Below are 19119 nucleotides of genomic sequence, written 5' to 3'. Positions count from 1 at the left end.
GTAAGTGTCTTTTATTTATTCTTAGTTCTTTGGTATTCTAAAACACGCTGGACTTCAGTAGTCATGTAGATTCCTCTTTGTAAAACTCATTCAGTCCACTGGTGATATAGAAACAACGAAGTTATAACTGTCTGGCACATCTAATTTTTGGATTAGAGAACAAATTCCTAGTGAATGATTTCACTGCCTGTAGTGCTGTCTGATTCAGTTACAGCATTTGATGGAACTTGTTGGGAGTATTAGCGAAGGGAGGATGTTACTACATTTGAGGTAATGTGATTTTTTGTTGTTGCTTTTAAATACGTGCTCTACATTCATAGTATTGAATTCAGCAGCTTTAAGTCCAGTCCTTAAGGTACTCCCATCAGCACAAGCCTTAGCCGTCTTTAAGGAATGCAGCATAACGGCTTTCCTGTACTACTGTGAGTTTTCTGTGCTAAGTCTGAGAATTTCATTTATCTTCAGCCTGGAGGAGGTCTGCTTCATCAGAATGGAAGACATTTCACAATCGCAATATTGACCAGTAGGAAGAGTATTTGCATAGCTTAAGTGGCACAGCTTTGAAGAGAGGCATATGTTACCATGAACACCAAACAGAATGGGCTGGTTTGCATGATCCACGGTGGGCTGTGGCACATGCTGGTACATGCGGATAGCCCTTTGAATATTCAATGACCAGCCATGGCTTGTGATGTGTGAACCTGGGTGGCAGGGGTTGACCATAACCCATGTTCCGTTGTTGGGTTATGTGAGGGTTGTTTAACCTTAACACAACCCCCACCACCCAGGTTCACACAACATGACAAGCTGTGGCTGGGCACTGAATATTCAAATCCCGCCACAGTGGGCGGTTTAGATCAGGCAAATCTGGTCACTGTGTGGTATTAGCCAACAAGTAGCCTGCTGCTTTGACCACCATGATTCCTTTATCTGGACTGTCTGTGTGCTTTCTCTTCCCATTTTCGTATTGTTTCTGCCTCTTCTACCTGCTGCACAAGTGGCTGGTCACAGAGATGAGCCAAGCCTGTCTTCTGCCTAGTTTGAGGTAGAACATGAGCAGTGTTGCTTGTTCCTAGTACAGACCTGCTGCTTGAGTTGGTGCAGCATCACTGTTTGTGTGTGATGGTGTACAACTGTGCAATTCAGATTTTCTCAGGAGAGAGCACTTATTTATAAATGATTTTAAGGCTGATTTATGAAGGATCAATGCTGGAAAGGATAGGGAGGATAGTCACACCAACAAGACCTAAGGATAACCTTTTTGGGACAGCAACCTCCATTCTCAATCGGAATTTGCTTATAATTTATCAGCAGTTAGAGGTGGCTGATCGTATGACTTAAGGCTTTAAATCTGTGTTCTGCAAGTTTGTGATGCAATAAACTGCAGTGTAGACAAGTCCTCCTAAGTAGCATCTTATAAAATGTGTTAGACCCAATAGCGAGGAGTTTGACATCAGTAGTTCTTATCCCTTGAGGTTCTGCTCCTGGGGCAGATTATTATTTTGTAATGGGTGTTTGTTATTGGAAAAGGGAGGGGAAAAGACAGAACATTCCATAAGGTATTTGGAGAGGTACAGTTGTTCTTTTAAGCAGTGTGTGTGAAAGTACAATAAACAGGGCATTGTGGATTTTTAAAAAATGAAATATACATATGTCTCCTAGTGGTACTGGAATTCAAGATTTGGGTTCTGTTCTCCCACTGTATTTTTCCCTGACTTTGATTAGGTACCATAGTAATGAATGCTGCTTCCTTTTAGAAGTCACACAAGCTAAATGAAGCTATGACACAAACAGAATTAGCAAATTAGAACTGATGATCCCAGAACTGTAGGGTAGGGCTGCATTTTGAATTAGGAAGCACTATACATGGGAATGGGGAAGTTTAGGAGGAGGTAGAGAAAGGAGTATAGCTGAATTTCTACAAACTACAGCCATGTGTTCAGCCCTCGCCCACTAGGATATGATACTGTCAGGTCATGCAATTTGGGCAGGCTTTTCTGCAGAAACTGGGCAGGGCTGTGCCTCTCATGCCAGCAAGTCTTTCCATGTGTCGCATGATGTCATGGCTTTATCCCCAGCTTCCAGGTGCTCTGTCTGGCCCATGAGATGTTATGACCTTCAATATTGGTGGCTGTGTTTGCAGTAACATCTGGTATGATAGTATTATTTGGATGACTTCCCTTCACCCAGTACCCTCCTTTCTCCCCTTAAGTTTTGTATTGTGAAGTTTTCTCATGTATTGGGTCGGGGTGGCAGAGAAGGGTGTATAAGGAAGGTGTGGGAAGCGCCTGAGATGTTTGTGGCTCCTATTTTGGATCCATCCCAAAGAGTTTGAATAGTAAAAGTACGCAAACACCAGCTAGTTAAAACAGTTAAATGTTTACTTTAATTAGACTAGCCTGATAGATAAAATTAAGGAGATATTTTACTGATTAACTGTTACTCATATAATACCTAGATGAAATACTGAGAGTGGCTACACTCAGATGGGATGCTAAACTACAGTTCAGTATTATGGAAATGAGTAGGCATGAATGTGAGGAGGAGATTAGAAGCTTTCACTTCAGTTTGACTAATCACAGTTACTTGTTTTGTCCAAACCAAGAACTGTGATTAGTTTTAACATTTAAACAAACCAGGAGGGTAAATGCAGCTTGAAGTTGGCTTGTTTTCCTAAATCATAGTTAGACTAATGGCAGTTTTTCCACCATGGGTAGTTGAAAACAGAAGCAAAAGCTTCTTATTTCTTCCTTGCAGTTGCACTGGAGAAGGAGAGAGGAGGGTGGAACATAAGAACCCTAACATTCGTGCACATAACACTAAACCATAGTTCAGTCTTATGTGCAGACTAGGCCATTGAGTGAATGTAGATACTATTTACCAAACTGTAACTTAGCACAGTGCACATGTAACAACATGGTGAGCTATTTCTCTGCAGCAGTGTTGCCCAACCTGGTGCCCTGCAGAGGTTTTGGCCCAACTCCCATGAGCCCCAGCCATCATGGCCAATGGTCAGAAATGCTGTGTATTATACTGCAAAACATCTGGGCACCATGTTGGGGGACACTGATCCGCAGTATCCTGCTAAATGGTGAGGATTTCCTTTACCACATATCTGTACCCAAGCAAAAATCTGGGGAAGTAGAAAGCAGTATGCGCCAAATCTGTAGGCAACCAGCTCGTTGCGTGTATGTTGGAATTGTTACTATTTGGTGGAAGGTTATGTGTATTTATCCTGTGAAACTTTACTTAACCGTTAATCTGTTTTTTCCACTTCTGACTGTGTTAATTGAGGAAGCCATCTTTTCTTTCAGTGTCTTAAAGGAATTTTCACACACATCGTTAGATTTTCAACAACGTTAGGTGGACATAGGCACCTACCCTTTAAAAGTGGTCTTTGTTCCATTTAACCTAAAACTTCAGGTGTTTTCATCTAGGTAAAATGTAAATTACTAATCCATTTCCATTAATTTAAAGTTCAAAGTAGTTGTTGGATAACATTTCCTAGTTAAGGAGCATTAAAATGGCATGGTTCCACCAATTAACTTGGACAATAGCATAGTTGTGCTAACATCTGCATTTTGAAGCCCTTTGACATCCATGGATGATGAGCACTGTTAAGAGCAAACAAGTTATTTTTTCCAGTTGTTACTTACAACAGGGCTTGCTGCTCCTTTGTCAAGTGTCATTAAACAAACAAATTCTGTACCAAGCAATTTTAATCCAGACTCAAAGCTATTATCATAAAACTGATTTACAATAAAATTATCAGCACCTTGGCTGGGTTCTACTGAAACAAATTCTGTTGCAAAAATGTTGCTTTTCTTTTTGTTATACAGCCTGTGTGAGAATTCTCTATGAATAAATTTAAAGAGAAGGTTTTATAATACTCCACTTACAAATCATGCTTCAGCTACTTTTACTGTCTAAGCCATGGGTGGGCAGAAAAAGTTCTCTGAATATTTTGGACTTCAACTTCCGACATTCCTGACCATTGGCTATGCTTGCAGGGGATTCTGGGAGTTGAAGTCTAAAACATCTGGCAATCCACCATCTGCCCACACCTGGTCTAAGTGTTACATGCAAGTGTGTAATATAAGCCCAGTGACAGGCTACTCTCTAGTGTATGGATGGAGTGATTCCGAGTGGAGAAATGTCAATGTGTGTGCTTAACCCTTCCCATCACTGCTTTTCTATCTCCACCAAAGCTACTCTTTTTATCTGTGGAATTCCAGATGTGTTCTGTACCTCCCAAATATGTATCTGAACGCTGTGGGGGAGGGGCAAGCAACTCAGTGGGGCAATTTTCAGCAGAAAAGCAGCAAGTTAATGGCAGGGCTCAGACATTCTGCCAGGATAGCCACTCTTGGAAACCAATGTAGGAGGGAGCCACCCTAAGGGAGGGGCATCACTGCGAAGCAAAGCTGGCCGTAAGGTTCACACCCAAACCGTTGGCAACTCACTACCCTCCATTTCATGTCCTCTAATTAGAGATCACAGATTAGTTGTTTAGGGGCCTGAAGCAGTCTAAGAGCTTCCTAGAATCTGCATTTGTAAAGAGGCTAGTTTCTAGCAAAATAAAGTAGTATTAGCCTAAAGCTTTGCCTCTTGGTGGTGTTGATTGCAAAGGTGAAGGATAATCCATTTTTGACACGTATCCTGCTTAATATCCAGCTTTTGGCAGAAGAACCTGTAGATCCATAATACTGAGCTAAGGAAATACATTACAGGATGCATTGTAACTGTAGATTTTGAAATACAATGGGGTGAACCCCTTTGGAGGGTTGGAATTCTGGGTTTTACTATCCTGCTAGGCTGCTATAAATTTTAAAGGAATCAAGTTGCCAAAAGACTTCCTTTTCTTTTTTTTACTTTGGCACTTCCATTTTTAACTTGGTCCAGGAAAATGAGCTTGTTGGCGTCAAAATTTCCAATCCTGCTATTTCTCAAAATTAGGCTAAATTTATAATGTGCGCAAAATTTCCTCAAAGGCTACTTAATACTTAAATGAATGGAGCTGACTGAGACATGTTTTCTTCCATTCTGATTTTCAGGTTGAAAACTGCACATTTGATATGAGAGAATTTTTAGTTGGAAGTTGTGCAGTATCTGTTTCTCTTCTGCTCATCCGAGTCCTGGACACTAATTACAGTTCAGACAAGAGCCACTAGATGCTGATTTTTAAGGATCAATAATAACATGTTATGTTAATTGTGCAGCGTGTACCTGAGCCTATTCTTCTTTTCTTTACCTTTTTTTAAACTTTAGAGTAAGTGTGTGCAGCCCTGATTTGGATTGGGACCAACATGCAGTGGGAGAGGTAGATTAGGAAACCCATCCTGCCCCAGTTTTCTTCCTGAAATTCCAGTGGAGTTGTTTTCCTTTCTTAACCCCTCTGTGTGGAGGCAGAATTTCAGGAAGCAAACCGGTGGTGATGGAGAAGTTTAAGCCTCCCCTCTTGGTGCTCCCTGGTCCTGATCCAAATTGGGGCTGTGTGGAATTACCCTAAAGTTAAAAAAAATCCAAATAGGCTCAGCTACATACTGCATAATTAACATGTTGTGTCATTTGACCCTAAGGCTCAAGAGAACTGGGTGCTCCCTGAGCATGGGGTATAGCTCAGGGAAGCATCTGAGCCTTAAAGAAAAAAGAGCTGTGCAAGCCTTGAACTTTCCTGACTATGCGCAGGGAATCAACCTGACCCAAACTAAGAGTTAAACAGGATCCCTTTATATACTTTAAGTCCTTCCCCAGATCATGTGACTGTGAGCCGAGCTAGGGTTAGGGCAGAGCTTTTACCTCTCACATGAGCAGTGGAAGGGCTCATAGCATGTATATAAAGGGATAAAGGATATATAAAGGCATAGGGCTTCTCCACACAGAGGATTTTTATCCCATGATTTTACTGGGGCTTCTGCTTCTGGATTCTTTGCAGGATTCAGATCATCCTTGTACATGCACTTCCCCCCCTTGTTGTTCAGTCGTTCAGTCGTGTCCGACTCTTCGTGACCCCATGGACCATAGCACGCCAGGCCTTCCTGTCCTGCGCTCTCTCCCGGAGCGTGCTCAAGTTCATATTCATTGCATCCGTGATGCTATCTAGCCATCTCATCCTCTGCCGTCCCCTTCTCCTTTTGCCTTCAGTCTTTCCCAGCATCAGGGTCTTTTCCAGGGAGTTTTCTCTTCGCATTAGGTGGCCAAAATATTGGAGCTTCAGCTTCAGTATCTGTCCTTCCAATGAGCACTCAGGGTTGATTTCCTTTAGGATGGACTGATTTGACCTCCTTGCAGTCCAGGGGACTCGTAAGAGTCTTCTCCAGCACCACAGTTCGAAAGCATCAATTCTTCGGCGCTCAGCCTTCCTTATAGTCCAGCTCTCACAGCCATACATTACTACTGGGAAAACCATAGCTTTGATTAGACGGACCTTTGTCGGCAAGGTGATGTCTCTGCTTCTTACTATGCTGTCTAGGTTGGCCATAGCTTTCCTCCCAAGGAGCAAGCGTCTTTTAATTTCATGGCTACAGTCACCGTCTGCGGTGATCTTGGAGCCCAAGAAAGTAAAATCTGTCACTGCTTCCATTTCTTCCCCTTCTATATGCCAGGAAGTGATGGGGCCAGATGCCATGATCTTAGTTTTTTTAATGTTGAGTTTCAAACCAGCTTTTAAACTCTCCTCTTTCACCCTCAACAAGAGGCTCTTTAGATCCTCTTCGCTTTCTGCCATTAGGGTGGTATCGTCTGCATATCGGAGGTTATTGATAATTCTCCCAGCAATCTTAATTCCGACCTCTGATTCATCCAACCCGGCATTTCTCATGATGTACTCTGCATATAAGTTAAATAAGCAGGGTGACAATATGCAGCCTTGTCGTACTCCTTTCCCAATTTTGAACCACTCGGTTGTTCCATGTCTGGTTCTTACTGTTGCTTCTTGACCCTCGTACAGGTTCTCAGGAGACAGGTAAGGTGGTCTGGTACTCCCATCACTTTAAGAATTTGCCACAGTTTGTTGTGATCCACACAATCAAAGGCTTTAGCGTAGTCAATGAAGCAGAAATAGACGTTTTTCTGGAATTCTCTTGCTTTCTCCATGATGCAGCGAATGTTGGCGATTTGATCTCTAGTTCCTCTGCCTCTTCAAAACCCAGCTTGTACTTCCGGTAGTTCTCGGTTCGCATACTGCTGAAGCCTAGCTTGTAGGATTTTGAGCATCACCTTGCTGGCATGTGAAATGAGCGCAATTGTGCGGTAGTTTGAACACTCTTTGGCGTTGCCCTTCTTTGGAATTGGAATGTAAACTGACCTTTTCCAGCCTTGTGGCCACTGTTGAGTGTTCCAGATTTGTTGGCATATTGAATGCAGCACTTTAACAGCATCATCTTTTAGGATTTTAAATACCTCGGCTGGAAGACTGTCATCTCCGCTAGCTTTGTTGTTACTAATGCTTCCTAAGGCCCACTTGACTTCACTCTCTAGGATGTCCGGCTCAAGTTCAGTGACCGCACTATCATGGCTATCAGGGACATTCAGATCTTTCCTGTATAGTTCTTCTGTGTATTCTTGCCACCTCTTCTTAATCTCATCTGCTTCTGTTAGGTCCCTGCCTTCTTTGTCCTTTATCATGCCCGTCTTTGCACAAAACGTTCCCTTGAGATCTCCAATTTTCTTGAAGAGATCTCCAGTCTTTCCCATTCTGTTGTTTTCCTCAATTTCTTTGCATTGTTCATTTAAGAAGGCCTTCTTGTCTCTCCTTGCTATTCTCTGGAACTCTGCATTCAGTTGGATATATCTTCCCCTTTCTCCCTTGCTTTTCGCTTCCCTTCTTTCGTGAGCTACTTGTAAAGCCTCATCAGACAGCCACTTGGCTTTCTTGCATTTCTTTTTCTTTGGGATAGATTTCGTTGCTGCCTCCTGAACAATGTTACGGACCTCCGTCCATAGTTCCTCAGGCACTCTGTCTATCAGGTCTAATCCCTGAAATCTATTCCTCACCTCCACTGTATATTCATCAGGGATATGATTTAGGTCATACCTGAACGGTTTAGTGGTTTTCCCGACGTTCTTCAATTTAAGCCGAAATTTTGCAAGAAGCAGCTCATGATCTGAGGCACAGTCAGCTCCAGGTCTTGTTTTTACTGACTGTATGGAGCTTCTCCATCTTTGGCTGCAAAGGACATAATCAATCTGATTTCGATATTGACCATCTGGTGACGTCCATGTGTAGAGTCGCCTCTTGTGCTGTTGGAAAAGAGTGTTTGCTATGATCAGCATGTTCTCTTGGCAAAACTCTATTAGCTTTTGTCCTGCTTCATTTTGTACACCAAGGCCATGCCTGCCTGTTATCCCGGTGATTTCTTGACTTCCTACTTTAGCATTCCAATCCCCTATGATGAAGAGGACATCTTTTTTTGGTGTTAGTTCTAGAAGGTGTTGTAGGTCTTCACAGAACCGATCAACCTCAGCTTCTTCGGCCTCAGTGGTTGGGGCATAGACTTGAATTACTGTGATGTTGAATGGTTTGCCTTGGATTCGTACTGAGATCATTCTATCATTTTTAAGATTGTACCCCAGTACTGCTTTTCCCACCCTTTTGTTGACTATGAGTGCTACTCCATTTCTTCTAAGGGATTCTTCCCCACAATAGTAGATATGATGGTCACCTGAATTAAATTTGCCCATGCCTGTCCATTTTAGTTCGCTGATTCCCAAGATGTCGATGTTCAATCTTGCCATCTCATGTTTGACCACCTCCAGCTTACCTTGATTCAGTGATCTGACATTCCAGGTTCCTAAACAATATTGTTCTTTACAGCATCGGATTTTCTTTTCACCGCCAGACACATCCACAGCTGAGTGTCCTTTCGGGTTTGGCCCAGCCGCTTCACTCTTTCTGGCGCTACTTGGAAATACCCTCTGCTCTTCCCCAGTAGCATATTGGACACCTTCCGACCTGAGGGGCTCATCTTCCGGCGTCATATCTTTTAGCCTTGTGATACGTTCCATGGGGTTTTCTTGGCAAGAATACTGGAGTGGGTTGCCATTTCCTTCTCCAGTGGACCACATTTTGTCAGAACTCTCCGCCATGACCTGTCCGTCTTGGGTGGCCCTGCACGGCATAGCTTATGGCTTCACTGAGTTACGCAAGCCCCTTCGCCACAACAAGGCAGTGATCCATGAAGGGGACTTCCCCCCTTCCTTTCCCCTTTATCTGCAAGTTCTATGTGTGTCATTATACAGCCACCGGATGGCGCTGTTGTTATAGTGCTACTTCCTCTTTACACAGACAGATTCAACCCAATTCCAAGCACTTCTTTTTATTAGCTCATTATTTCCATTTCAAATTAAGCCATAGAAATGGTCAGAAACCACAGGAGAGGCATTGGAGGTTGACGACATCATGTAAAGGACCCGCAAACCTCCGTGAGTAACCAGTCTTAATTGCAGAATAAAAGCCTCATGTGGAGAAGGTCCATAACCTCAATCAGATTAAGGAGTTCAGTCAGAGCAACTCGGGGTTTGCAGTTTCCTCACTTCCAAAGTTCAAGAATGTCCGCAAGCAGTGCTAATCTGAGGTAGCTGAGGAGACTTGTTCTCAAAGTTGCATTCTCTTTCATCCCATATAATATTTTAAGTATAAGGCTGTAAGCAAAGCCAACATCATGTTGATCATCTAGATTTAGACGTTCTTTAGATGGAGGCTGATTGTTGAGGAAAGTCACTGCTATGTACTCTTTTCCCTTGAAGTGCGGTTTGCAAATTTAAACTACAGAGCTGTTTCCTCATTGTGCTTGCTTTGTAGGGTGACCTTTCTCTTCCATTGGTAGGTTTGCCACTTGGCCAGAATCAGCATCTCTCACAGCCTTGAATGTGGATTTTGGGACCTTCCATTTATTAATCCACTGAAGCATTAATATTATGGGCGAAATTCTGTACCTGGGTACTTTCTCAGTTGAAACCATTCTGCATTCTTCTTGAATGGATGAAAGCATCCATCTACATCTGGAGACTTACAGTGGTTCCTTGAGGTATTGGCCATACATTTTCCAGTAAAAATCTGTGGCAGTTATACAGCTAAAAAATGTCATGTGACAGGTAGGGATGCTGGAGAAATTCAAGATGGACTAAAATGAGCTTGGATTTCTAAATATCTGATCTGCGTAATCCGCTGCAGAGACCCCCTCAGGCCTTGCAGAGTCTGGGGACTTTCGGATGATTTTTTTACTTTCCCGAAATTTACACATATGCATTTGTAGGAAAATACATACGTTTCTGCCGAGGAAACGTTTAATGGAATGGGGGACAATACTTACGTCATTATTTGTGTATTTTTCCACATGACAAAAATAATATTCACATCCCTCTGTGGGCAGAACAAAAGGCGCCTGATAATCCATGAAACACAGATGGAGCGGATTTTACACAGTCCATATGACCCTAGTGACAGGCAGACATGTAGAAAATAACTTGGGGTTAACATAAAACCATATAAACCATATAAACCATATAAAAGCATATGTGCTTACAGCTAATTATCTGTTTATAAAAATTCCCTAGCTCATCATTTTGGCAATATGTGTAAGACCTACTGGAAGATATATTAGTCTGCCTGAAGCGTACCGCTTCCTTTTTGTCAGCATATGCATGCAGAATCTTACTTATTTTTCTTTTCTTTTTTTAAAGTACCTTGAAGTATGCAACATGGTTTTTGTGGCCTTTCTGTCTCTCACACTGCTGTTCTCCCTGGAACAAGATCTCCCATAAAACAGCTTTTTTTGTTATTACTCATTTTGAAAATGGCGAAGTAAAAGTAAGGCTATGCCAAATGTATAGCTTTGCGGGGCAGAAATATTTCCTTAAAAATAATTTAAGGTATGAAAATTGTCGGCTTTTTTGACATTGTATACTGCCATGGTTTCCCCTACCTCTTGCTCCTTCTGTGTCTTCTCTGCATGGGACTTCTTCCTTATATTGAGCCCAGCCAATCTAGAATCACAGGGTGAACATGACATTATGCCACATAGCCAATTAGAGTTCGCTGTGTGATGAAGTCACCGAGGGCAAACAAAGCTATGCTAGGTGAAGGCAATAGAGTGTTCACATTAGTGATTTAGCCAACTGGGACTTGTGTAGTGAACTGATGATGTCATGGGGGCAAATGAAGCCTACTGAGGGCAATGCTTCCTACATAGGCAAAACATTACATCATCTTTTGCAGCAGTTTCCCCCCCAAAAAAGGTGGTGCCTGTCTCTGACAGAACATACAGGAAACCCCTTTTGTCTCAGTCCTATGTAAAAGTATGGTTCTTTTTGATATGCATCTGTCCTGATGTTTGTTTTTAAAAAGCAACGTCAGATATCAGGTTTCTGATATCTAAAATACAAACATTTATTTTAATGTAAGTCAGAAAAGAGATGAAATAAAATGTTTTTGAAATACAGATGAGTGAAAAGATTACTAGCAGTACTGAATATGTTTCTGGCACTGTGAGAGCAGAATACAGACTAAGGCTGAAATCCTGTACTGACTTACCTGAGAGTAAACCCCATTGAACGTACTTCTTATTAGACATGTATAGGATTGCCCTATAAGAGTATGAGTTGAGAAGTGCCTCAGCCATACACTCACTGGATGATTTTGGCGGTAGTAAAGATAAATGTTACATTCACATAACGCTTTTCTACCGCAAAGGTCCTCAAAGTGGTATAAAACAAAATAATTAAAACAAGATCATAAAACAACTTCAAACATTAATCACTGCACAAATTCTAAATAGCTAAACAAGAATGTCTACCCTCACCCACTCCTCCCACAACCCTCAGATCATAGGAAACCTGGTGAAATGGGTGGCTTTTCCCCAACTGCCTGAAAGTTTTAGTGGAATAAGCCTGGCTCATCTCCCTGGTAAGAAAGTTCCACAGCATAGATGCCACCACCAGAAAAGGTCCGCAGAGTTTAACCTCAATGGGCACAGTTGTGGCAATTGAAGAAATATTTCTCCGGTTGATTTTCAGGCATTCTCTATGGTACCCGTGCTGGCTGGGAAATATGGGAGTTGCAGTTCCACACATCTGGAGGGTGCCAGATTGGGAAAGGCTGTCCTATGGCAGGGGTAGGCAACCTGGTAATCTCCAGATGTGTTGAACTGCAACTCCCATTATCCCTAACTATTGGCCATACTGGCTAGGCCTAATGGGAGTTGCAGATCCCTACTCCTGCCCTATGACATCCTACATCCAGGCCATGTAGGGCCTTAAAGCCAGAACAAGCACCTTAACCTTGGTTCAGAGACAAATTGGTAGCTAGTGAAGATTAGAAAGAACCAGTGTTAATGTGTTTACAGCCGAAACAGACATTACTTTAAATCTGTGCCTAGCAGCTATGTCTAGTTCCCCCTCCATTTTACTCTAGAGTAGGCACAGGGCCACCAAGCCAGATCTTAAAAGCCCTCCAACACCCCCCCACACACACACACACACACACATACACACCCTCTAGAGTCCTGTTTCGGATTGGGGACCTTGCATTTACTCTAAAGTAAAAATGGGGAAAATATAGCCGACACAGATTTAAAGTAATGCCTGTTTTGACCCTTAATGGTTAGCTTCAGGCAGAAGCAGAATTGATGCATTCTGAGCCAGCTGAAGTTCCTGAATGTTGAACAGATGTTAAAAACCATACACTGCATTTCAGTAGTCAAGTCATTAATAGTATTGTAGACCAGTGCTATCTACAATATGGGACAATAAATGCTAGTCTGTCTTAAAGGGCTCGTGAGAAGCTTACTGAGATGATGTATGTGAGATGCTTTGAACACTTAAAGTGCTCTATATAGATGCTTATTGCTGTATGAAAGGACATTCTACTCTTACGCCATCTTCTGGATTTTTGTTTTGTTTTCTTAAAATACCTGACTTCCACTTCATCAGTTTTCCTTGCTACTTGAATCTATTCAGGCTGAAACAGCAGTCACTACACAGGCATCATCGTATGGCCTTGTTGTAGCATTTGAACAGTTGGTATTGCTGGTCTGCTAGGAGACTTTCAGTATCTTCAGCCGAAGGTGGTGGTGGTCTCTGGAACAGATCAGATCAGCAAGCAGTGGGTGGTTCAAGTGGGAAGGAGGCAGGGTTGAAACTCAGTTCTGGTGAAAGAGAGTGCTTTTCTTCATCCCGCTCCTTTTGTCTGCATGTTTCATATTAATCTGGGCCTTTGAGTTCCACATTCCCAGTTCAGTTATTTGGTATTCTATGAATAATGGGGAATACCCATAATGAGGGGAAAGGTTCAATGGGGAACCAGCATTGCATTTTTGCACCTCCATACTGCCATGCAGTTAGGCAGGGAATCAGGGCAGGCTGTGCACAATCACCATGTGACTTGTGACTCTGAGATAGCCTCTGTTATGGCCACGTGTGGCCAAGGATGCTTTCATACAAACAGGTGGGGCTCAAGAGGTTTGATAGCAACATGAGCTTCCTCCTATATGCAAGGATGTCTAAATCTCAGGTCTCTGGTTGTACAGGTGTCAAAAATGTTGGTGTGGACATTTAGGTTTTAAACTATGCTCTCATGCCTATAGATCGGGGTGCAGAGAAGGTTTTCAATGGGGGGGGGATTGCACTCTACCAGGCCTCCCACGGACCAGATGATGTCAGTGGGCATAGTCACACACTGACTTCATTCCCCGCCCCCTCCCTTTGCCTTTCTTCATGGCTCTCTCAGTACAGAGAAAGGGACTTATCCAGCGCTGGGAGGAGCAGCCGAGTCCCTGGCTTCATGTAGCATGTGCTGTGCAAAGCAACTCATCCAGTACTTGAAAGAGCAGTCTCTCCTCCTGATGGTAGCCAAGTCCCCCGCTTTTTGCATCTCCACTGTTACCTCAGATTGGAGATAATGGCAAGGATTCCTCCATGTATGGGGGTGTTCCTTCAGCGGGGTGGGGCTGGGAAACCAAGCATCACCCCGTGGTAGAACCAAAAAAGGCTCCACAGGTTGGAAGTTCTGCATCCATGGTTGGTACTGGTAAGGATTTTATGCTGGAACCTCAATTTTGAAATATCTTTCCTTGTCTAGTCACACAACTTCAATATTGCCCAGTTTGTCTGTAAAGCTCATATCCTGGTGCCCTGCCTTGAGGCAGAACGCACATCTTCACTTAATGTCTCTACTAATCCATACTTCTGCATTTGGAGTGAGGCACATAGGTCGATGTGTATATTACTTTCTGGATACTTGGGGTAAACCTTATCTCTGCACCTTGATTGTGTGGCTTGGAGCGTGAAACCAATGGATGGAAGACATTCTTATCTAGTTGGATAGAGGTATATTGCATTAAATGCCAATTAGAATAATGTGAATATGTTCTCCTTGTGGGGGCTTTGTTTTTGGTGTGGGTAAGGAAATATTTTCTGTTAGTCATTCCCACATTTCAGAATAAGAATGATTGTATAAAATAAAAACATGGAATGGACTTGGACTAGACAGAGATGTTTAGCAACGCATTAGGACAAGGTTAGGTTACAACTTACCCTAGCCTGACCTCCTGAGCAGAGAAATTCCTGCTTTCATTTTATAGATCATGTGTTAAACGTGATATGCTTTGGCTCACTCTGTGTAGTGTAAGGATATCTAGGGAACACAGGGAGAGAAATAGAGAGTGAGACATTTGCAGAAGGGGAATGCAATGTTTGGGATGTAGTCCCATGCTTTTCCAGCAGTGAACATCAATCACACCTTCCAAGAACACTAAAGGCCTAGTTTGCACCGAGGTGGTAAAAACTGCATCTGGGCTATACCACTTCAAACTTTACCACATTATAAAATGCTCATCCAGTTTAAAAGAAATATGGGAGGGGGAGATTCCTACACATGGGAAAACTAGCATGTCATGGGGAAGGCTAGTATAGAACCCTCCTTCCTCACATCTAGGGGACCAAACCACACATTAAGGTTATTGTTGTAGTGGAGAGCTAGGCAGCCTGGTGCCCTCCAGATTTTTGGCCTGGGGCTTCTGTGAGCTGTAATGCAGAACATCTGAAGGGCACCAGGTTGTCGATCCCTGGTGTAGCATGTAGCTACATCTTGGCGTTTTGATAATTTAAGTGCAACCACATGGGGCAGGGTGTATTGATCGCAGTGCATGGTATGGAGAATTCCCCTTTCCCCAATTTCCAAGCTCCTAGGGGAGCAATTTTCAGTCTGAAAGCGTGGGGGAGTGAATAGATGAGCTTTCACTCACAGCACACTGTGTTCAAGTAAGAATCATTTTCCTCACTCCCCACCCACAATATGCCTGTAATGGGTTTATCAAAAAAACAAAGACATAGCTATATACTATGCAAGAAGCATAATATGTAGTTTGGCCATACTCTCCTATGCGGGTGGAATTTTACGTTGTATGGAAGAGCATTCAGTCGTGTGAGCTCCTGTGTAAAGCCTGAAGTGGTACGGCCAAGATGTAGGTTTACCACCATGTCTTGTGACTAATATTCTTTAGACTCTCAGCACTTCTCTAGTTTCAACCCCACCCCACATCGCAGTCTTCTGGTGTCCCAACATTCTGGAACAGTTGTAATTTCTTCAAAGTTTAATTTGACTGGAAAAAGCAAATGGGCCTCTATAAAATTTCTGGATCCTTTCTTTATTCGTTGAGTTAAATATGTTAGTTGCCTTCCTTTTTTCCTTTACAAACTGCTTAAGAGTTTATAGGCATCTTATTTTTATTATTGTTGGGAAGCAATCCAGATAGGACTCAAGTTTTAAATTCGTTAAGTGCACTTTTTGCAGGCTTCCTGCTCTCCTCCCCCTGTGTGGCTTGGCTTTCCTTTTCCATGTCTAGCTTTCTTTCCTATAATGTAATTGTAAATTAGGTATGCATTTACTTTTGAGAGAAAAAAGCAGTACGGTTCACACATAGGGCTCTACTAAATATTTTCCAGTCCTGATTTTTCTAGGCAAAAATAGACTGGACTACAAATATTTCACACACAGTAGCAGTAACTGTGCAATTTTGTTAATTGTCATTGTTTTTCTGTCTGCTTCTTTTTTTCTCTGACCACTGCTTCTTCTTCCTGTCTGTATTGGTCACTTGAGTGATCCTAGCCAATCAGGAATGACATAAGTGAATGGGATAATATTATAGAGCTCTATAGCCAATCAGATTTACTTGCATCAGCCTTCCTCAACCAGGTGCCCTCCATGCTGGCTCTGGATGATGGGAATTGTAGTCCAGCACAGCTGGAGGGCACAGGATTGGAGGAGGCTGACTTACATGATAACATCAAAAGGGGCAAATACAGTCAGTTGAGAGTTAGAGAGGGTAATGTAAATCAGCAGGCAAACATTTTCTTAAAAAATGAGAGAAATGGTTAAACAAGAAAGCAATTTTTTACAAACATTTTCTGTAGTATTGAAAAATGCCATGTAATTTCAGCTCAGACCTGGTTATTTGGATGTAAAGTATTAAGTGGGACAACAGTTTTTCCTCTCCTCATGCAAGTTCACAGCAGTCATCTAGCACATCTAATTTATAAACATGGAACTGAGGGCTGTTTCATGCACATGCATGCATTGATTACTGCAGCTTCAAGTGGTGGTTTGCATATGTAAATGAACCATCACAGAACAAACTTTCATGTCAACTTTCAGATGCAATGCTTTGCAATAGACTCTGTTCACATGTTAATCTGGCAAGCACCAAGTGATGAGAAATTAGCAATGTACATGCATGAGAGCATGTCAATGATGCTGTAATTTAGATGATAAGATGCACTACTTCAGTATAGTATATCAGCACAGGTTGGTTCTTCTAAAGCCTACATGCTGACACAGCAACGTGGGAGAAAAACAGTTGTGTGAATCTCTAGGAGCCGAAGTATGTTAACATTTTAGATAGGTTTGCAAATAACCACACTGCTAGATTCCTGTGGCAAGTACCAAATAAGGCAAGGAAGTTCTATCAAAGTTAGTTTTTTCTGAGGCCTCTCTGCAGTCGCACATATACATTATGTGCCTCTACAAAGCAGTATTCAGAACTTTCTAGACCTAAACTACTAGGATGTTTTTGTGTGCCATAAATTACAATCATAGGTAGATTTAAGTACATACTAATTAAAATAATGGATTTATATTTTCAAAAAACATTTCTTGGCTGCCTTTCAGGACAGAAGCCCTCCCAAGGCAGCTTACAGCAATAAAATACATAAAAAGAGTTAAAATATTAAAAGCGATAAAACATAAACACAATAAGTAGCAATAAAAAATCAATAAAAGCCAACAATAAAACTGGTGACAACAACAATGGCAATAACAGCAGTCATATGTTGAACTTGGTTTTGTAGGCCCCTTCCAACCCTACTATTCTATGATTCTTATCAAGAGAAGCCCACTATAAAATAATATGTAGACTTGGAATTTTGTGGATTTATTGTAAGACTGGCTTTACCTGTCATCAAAACATGCTGTGAATCGGTGTTGCTTGGCTCATTTCTGTAGTATCACTGAAAAGCAAGAGTCCAGTGTACAGGCTTTAATTCACACTGGGATTTTAATATAGTATGGGGCAGGGGAAAATAAAGCAAGTCCCAGTGCAAACCCATTTTCTGAACTGTGTGTTGATGGGGTTTTTTTTATATATTTTAGGTTGTCTCCAGCGAAGCTGAGCTGCAGAAGCTTGCCCTGTGAATCTTTGGGTGTTCATATCTTAATGGATTGCTGTAACCTATTAATATCTCCATTCATCCACTTCCCCGTTTCGTGAGGATATTAGCCAGCACAGATCCTGGGAAAGTTACATGTAAGTCCTGCTTTTGTCCCTATTTCATTAAAAAAAAAAAAAAAGACTGTACAAAGAGGATATTTCTTTCTGACTGGTGAGGGGGGAAACAGTCAATCCATATAGTGCTTGTTAAAGTATCCTAAAAGCTGTAATTCACCAGATAACATTAGTCTGAGAATAAATTGATCCTGAAGTACTATTATTGTCTCTTTAAAAACTAAACGTAGAATGTAATTTTGTCATTTTGTGGGTACCTAAGTACTTCTTTCTTCTACAGCAGAGCTTGCACAAAGTACTTTATAAATAGCTTTAAGTATTTGTCTCAAAAGTATGCTAGGTTGATGTGGGGGGTTTTGAAAGGTAATATTACACAGTTCAGTTGGAAAGTTTATACTGTCTGATAGATCACTTTATAAACTTTCCCAGCAATGGCGTACAGGTTAGGTGGCTTCAGACAACAATTGCAAGAGTTGCTGTTCAGTGGAGTCACCAGCCGTTGGTATTTTTGACAATTCAGATGTTTTTGAAGCTTTCCAAAATATGGAATTTGCAGAGCCAGCTACATGGCAGATTTCTGACTACTACTGTCCAGGTAGTAGCATGTTAAGCAGAAAATAAGTCATCTTAATCCATCCTAATGGGCTGGATTTCAAATGTACCATACAGGCACACTGGATGAATGCCTAAGGTGGCACATTTCAAGTGGTGCCTGTCTAGCAAAATCAAAGCAAGAGTACAGTCACTCATACTCTCACTGCTTCCATTGTGGTTGTCTTGCTTCATGAATGGAGAATTCACCCAGATTCTTCTGGAACATCACAGGAAGTTTTTTAACTTAACCATCAGTTTATGTGGGAATGCCCACACTCTGACTGGCCTAGGGTGTCAAAACTCTTTGGGCTGGCCCTAGCTGGGCTAGCGGATATGAAAGAGAGAGAGAGAGATCCATCCTCAGCACAATACCTTATAATGCTTCCTTCTGTATTATTATTTTCCTTTGCTTTCTTATGGATAGATCATTTGAAGGATGTCAGGGCCAAACTTGGATATCAAGGCCAAACCATAGTCCCATGGTGTTTTTCAACATAGAATTAGCCCAATTGGACAGAAAGAGAGGGAAAGGGGTATGCGGGTGAGTGCAGGAACCTCCCTATGGACACAGCTCCCTTCTCTGTAACTGCCGTCTTTAAGTACTTGGTTTCTCTTCTCTTCTTTCTTTGGAGTGACTGCCCTCACATCTAATTTGGTCATCTGAACATAGAATAATCAGAGGATATATTTAAAAAAATTAGATAGTGCTGGCGGTCAAGCAGTAGGAGCAGTAGGAAGAGAACATGTC

General features: G+C 42.0%; 1 protein-coding gene across 10 annotated transcripts in view; it reads left to right on the top strand.

The window, feature by feature from the left end:
• BACH2 (BACH transcriptional regulator 2) overlaps positions 1–19119 on the top strand; it is a 248706-nt gene that overhangs the window by 113281 nt on the left and 116306 nt on the right. For 6 of the 10 annotated variants that reach the window (XM_084827113.1, XM_084827116.1, XM_084827117.1 and 3 more), the window contains one exon: positions 17645–17798. The gene's annotated coding sequence lies outside the window, so the exon portion shown is untranslated. Of the gene's footprint in view, positions 1–8598; positions 17799–19119 lie in introns of those variants that run through there. The other 4 variants (XM_084827118.1, XM_084827112.1, XM_084827115.1 and 1 more) reach the window with 4 other exon arrangements.

This window comes from Heloderma suspectum, chromosome 1 (genome assembly GCF_057233095.1).
Source record: "Heloderma suspectum isolate Gila_16-S chromosome 1, 16-S_ref, whole genome shotgun sequence".
Classification (NCBI taxonomy): domain Eukaryota; kingdom Metazoa; phylum Chordata; class Lepidosauria; order Squamata; family Helodermatidae; genus Heloderma; species Heloderma suspectum.
The sequence above is the reverse complement of the archived record's forward strand: the minus strand, read 5'-3'. Positions and strand labels throughout refer to the sequence as shown.